The sequence below is a fragment of the Ipomoea triloba genome, chromosome 12 (assembly GCF_003576645.1).
Source record: "Ipomoea triloba cultivar NCNSP0323 chromosome 12, ASM357664v1".
NCBI classification, from domain to species: domain Eukaryota; kingdom Viridiplantae; phylum Streptophyta; class Magnoliopsida; order Solanales; family Convolvulaceae; genus Ipomoea; species Ipomoea triloba.
The window spans coordinates 19,260,286-19,265,964 of NC_044927.1; positions in this window are offsets into that span (position 1 = coordinate 19,260,286).

Genomic DNA, 5,679 nt, shown 5'->3' on the forward strand with positions numbered 1-5,679 from the left:
GAAAATAGGATCATAGACTAGATGTCAATATCTTTATTCGTTGCCAAGCGTTAGGTTTAGCTCAATTTTTGGGTGATTCTCTGAGTTGAGACCAAATGCCATCCTTTTCCAGTTTTCCTGAGAATTTTTTTGCTGTGAACTGAGGAAAAAGTTTCTGCTAGTCCGGAAATGGGAGTCATAGAAGCTTTTTGTTTTGTTTTTGTTGTGATTTATTATACAGCAAAAATAGTAACTTTTGATTGTGTTTTATCATGAATATGAGAATATCTGGTGTAGTTACCAGCAGCACTAAGCACTTGCTCCAATTTTATGAAACATGTTCTGAACTATAACTTTAGTGATTTTCTAGGCCTTATGCTGGACTGAAGTTATTCCAGAGATAGTGTTGTGTTTTGTGTAAAAATCACAGATAGCTTTACTGGGATCTTCTCCTGTTTTTTTTTTTTTGAAATTTTTATTGGTTCTTATTCTGCTATGAATTTCTATTTTATAGATCTGTAAGCCATGAGTTTTGTTTTTCGAGGCACAAGAGGAGATATAGAAACTGGATTTCTAGGCTTGATCCTAGAGCGGCGTACTGTGGTATTCTTCTATTGTATGCCTTGTTTTTGCGACTGTATATAAGTCTACAACCTTTTGCTTATTTGTTGCCTTAATGCATTGTTATTAACTTGCTCATGTTTTTTCATCCATCAGCGTGTTCATGTTGCCCGGCCAGTTAATAGCAACTCGCTTGCTTTTCTTGTTACAGGTTCTTTGCTTCAATTTTGTTGACTCTTTTTTTTGAGATTACCTACAATCTACTTGACATAATTTATGCATTTTTCTTGTCACAGTGCTCTTGTTGTTCATGATTCTAAACTCTCATCAATTGTCACCTAACTTTCTGGTTGGTACTATTTTTTTATATGGAACTTGAATCTAATTTTATACCTTTATCCACATAGAGGACTTCTCATCCTCATATTTCTACTTTGTTAGTGAAAATTCTTCTGGGTTTTTTTTCCCACAAAAAAAAAAAAAACATTACAAGAACTCTTTTACTGTGTATATTGCTATCTAAATTCTATTTGCACTTTTGTAGTACTAATTACTTTGAAAAAAATGATTTGCAGTTGTGGTTGGTGCTTGGCGTTTTCCTGATGGCAACAACACTCAGGATGTATGCAACCTAAGTTGTCATCTAAGTTGATGCCACTAGTTATCATGTCCAGTAGGATTAACTTTACTAGTAATATGACACTAGTCACTAGTTATCTTTAAATCTCTCAATAGGCAGCATCTTTAAAGCAATGTTGATGCATCTAGAGGATTTGTTTGTTTGGAAGGTATTACAACATCTTTAACCACTCCACTTTGTGTACTTTTGATAGAATTCTGCTCAGTTTTGGAAAAGTGTAGAGAAGAATTGCGTATTGACATTCATAGTTGAAGAGTGGAGTAGTCTAGAGGTAACCCGCTATTGCCCTTTTCTTTATATTGTGATACATGCCAAAATTGGCAGAGCTTGTTGACTCTATTGAACTTCATTGCTTCATTAATTTTCATTATGTGTAATGACTTTAATTTCTCTATATCTTTTGCAGACAAAAGACAAAAGCTGGAGATGCGGCTAAGGGTGGGGAGAAGAAGTAGATTTATAGTATAAATGTGTCACTATTTCTGTAAAGAAAATACTCCTTGAATATTGTACAGGAAAATTGTATTTATTATTATTATCAATTTAAAATTTTATCAAATAATTTTTTTTAATAATAATGACTATTTGCGTCTGGAACTGGGCAGTTCCAGACGCAGATAGTCTATTTAAAAAAATAAAAAATTACCAGCTGCGTCCGGAACTGGCAGTTCCGGACGCAGCTGGTGACTATCTGCGTCCGGGGCAATTCCCGACGCAGATAGTCCGGACCAATTGCGTCTACGGCATATGCGTCAGGAGTACTCCGGACGCAAAAAGTCCAAAACTCCAAACGCAAATGTCCCTTTTGGTACTAGTGACACCAAATTATTAAGGTAGATTAGGACCCTGTATGCACAAATACTCAGTTGAGGTTATGCAAAACTTGGCTTAAGATGAGATCCCATAGACTTGCCCTTCATACTCTCAATATATCAACTCTAAAACTGCATGCTGAGATCAAGTAGGTCTAGACTTGCCCTTCATACTCCCAATATATCAACTCTAAAACTGCATGCTGAGATCAAGTAGGTCTTTATTCGGCTTATAATGGGCTAAGAGTGAGATCAAGTAGGTCTTTATTCGGCTTATAATGGGCTAAGAGTGAGTGGCTAAACAAAGAAAGGCCAAGGTATTGAAAATAAACAAAAGGAGAGAATTTCACACCTATTTACAACTTAATCTAGAAGAGATACTACAAGTATGGACAAAGGAGCAAACTGCAATTGAGAACACAAGAACATTCTAAGATGGAAGGGTTGGATACAACTTCCAAGAAAAATAGACCTTTTCCACATTCATTCACCTTTTTTCTTTTCCTTTATCCTTTTTCATCACTTTCAAACTTTTTCAACAACACTTTTTTTTTTCTTTTCTCTTTCTCTCTTTTTTTTTTAAACTTTTTCCATTTCTTTTCTACCATCCAAAGAACTTTCTTTTTCTTCAATACAGAACAACCAATCAACTGATTCTATTCACCAAACCCCCACACTAAGACAAAGATACCAAGAGTAATTCTAACAAAGATAAACTCCAAAAGAAATCTCTTCTAAACTAAAGAACAAATGCTACATTCTCTCTAAGGGTGGATGAAGACATATAGCTAAAGGCTAAGGGTTAAATAACATGGGTTAACACAAGAAGAACAATAACAATGAACGGGTTAAGTGCTTAGCACTTATTAAACAAACACAATGCTCAATGGGACAACTAGGAAAAACAATTGTAAACAAGGGTAGGTTTAAAGACTTAGGCTAACAAAAATGGACTAAATCACTTCAAAACATGCAAATCCTAAACTTCACTATGAGAGCACTGAGACAAACTATGGCAAATCAAATATCACCGGAATTCCTAATAAGCCTTCACGAGCAATGCATAACACACAGGATCAAATAATTAAGTTAGAGGTTAACCAACTATTGACAAGAGACTGGATCAATCAAAAGCTCAACCTCAAATCATCAATGACAAGCTGCGTTGCACAAGTGTCACCAAAACAAACCACAAGCCAACAAGAGGGAAGCGGTCACAATTTCAAAACAGGGAAAATAAACTACCCAAGGTATGCACAATGAGTCCTTCAAGCAAAGTTCAACAAAAAGTTTTATTTTCAAACCAAAAAAAAGAACCCCCCCCCCCCAACCCCCACACTTAGAACATGGACATCGTCCTCGATGGACAAAAAAATTGATGCACAACAGAGGGGCAACTAACCTAACTAAAAGCAAATAAAAGAGATTCCAATTAATAGGCAAAAACTAAAACAATAAAGGAAAGCAATAAACCAAAGTAAAACAAGTAATAGCTCAATAGAAGTAATATCAAGGTAAGAATTAAGCATTATATAGACCAAATAAAATAGGCAGAAAATAAAGAAAGCAAAATAAAAATAGAAATAAGACAGAAAAGTAAAAAGAATAGAGTTTAAGATGTATTTTCCATCACAATCTGCGACATCAAACATCAGCCCTAGTACGAGGTGTTTACAGGAGGAGCAGGTTGCTCTTTGGCAACAGGTTTAGGCCTCGTCAACTAAAAAATACAACTCAGAGCAGAAACACATGAGTGGGGTGAGGGGTTAGGAGATTATGTACTAATTTGAGGGTAAAAGAGGATTAAATCACAATCAAGGTACAATGGAATAGGACAAGGAATGGCAACGAATCACAAAAGAAAACAAAAAATACCCACAGGGGCCTCACGGCCAGGTACACAGCCGTTTACTAGGCCGTGAGGTCCTGCTCTAGAAACTGCATAATGCACTGTAATTCGGTGAAAACCTCACGGTCGTGAGCATGGCCGTGAGGGTGACTCCTTGATCCTCCTGTAACCCCTCGGTTTTTCCGACAAAGTTAGGGTTCGAAAAATATTTTTTAGGCTATAATATTTATGAGATGATCTCTCGGTACTTCAGAAGGATTTTTTTTAAGTGAGGCTAATTATTAATAAAGTTGCGGTCTACGTACCGGTCACGAACCGTAAAATTTTTAAGGATGTATATACAGTTCGAATTTTCCTAGAAAATGGATTATTAAGTATGATACGATTAAGCCTGAACTTTCTATTTAGTTCAAGTGGAAATTTAAACGGACTGTAAGAGTAAATTTGTTACGGACCTTCGTACCTATATTTCGCGAGATACCGAAAAATTCCCAATTTTAGTGATTATCGACGGGATTATTTTTAGGATAATTTTGGTGTTAGAATTTTCCCGAATTAAGCTATAATCATCCGAACTTTCATCTGATTTAACCCCAAACTGGCAAAGTAAATTTTGTTCTTCAAGGAGCCACCATAGGGAGTTGACATGTGGCACTCCTAATCACCACTTGACTAGTTCATTAATTACATGTCATAAGAGGTATGGGAATGTTGCACTTGTTCCTTAATCTTCAAGCCAAACTAACCATCATCCCCTCTCTCCTACTCCACATTTTCGAAATTCATAAGGGAAAAAAGAAGAGAAAGAAAACTTAGTCTTCTTCCACTTGTGATCAAGAACTCTTAAGCATCTCTTCAACTCAAGTGCTCTAAGCATAGGTAAGACTATGGTTTTGTTCGGTTAAATCCTTCCTAGAACTTAAGTGTAAGCTAGAGGTTCATGAAAATGTTGTTATTATGGTGATTTTGTTTAGGATCTTTGGTGAAAGGTTCGAAGGAGGAAATCATCAACTTCTACGGTTTTAAGATCCTCTAAAGAGGTAAGGAATCCCTTAAGTTGGTTTAGTCACTTGAAGGTGAACAAATGCTAGTAAATTATGTGACTAGGAATTTTATGCGAAAATTATGTGTTAAGTTTGTGGATCTACTAGTTGACTCAAGAAACCACACTTTGGATTTTTGGTAATTTTTGTATACATGTTCATAGCTAATTTATGCATGTATATGTTGTATTTATGCCCATATAGGCTTATACTTGTGAAAATAGTGAAAGGAAATCAGGATAGATTCTGGCAGTAACTTCCGAGATTTATTGGGAAAATTTGGTAAGGTATTTTGACTCCATTTTTCTCAGATATGTAGTTCAATAAGTGTAGAACCCGCATATAAAATTTCATAATGATCGGAGTAGTATAAGTATGGTTTTCGAATTTTTTCCAAAACTGGTCCAGAGAGAGAAATTCTGGACAGCACACTGCCAAGGGCAAAAATGGAATTTTCTGTGTTTATTCGTGGATCAAAATGACCAAAACTTTTTATGGACATCAAGTACTATAAGTTGGGGTTCTACCATAAAAATTTCAAGTGAAAAAGAGTTCGGGAACTATTTTTACTGGCTCAATCTTTCGGACTGCGCCAAGCTGGAATTTTCTGAAAAAGAATGGTTAGGAACAATTTTGACAAAAATATGTTGTAATAAAAATAGTAACGAAATTTTGGAATGTCACAATCAATTTGGAAGAAGAATTGTGTTTTTAAGAAACAAGTGTGACTCTTGTCACTTGGAAATTTCGTGGTGAAAAGCCATTGACAAATGTGTGTATTTTGGAAACATATTT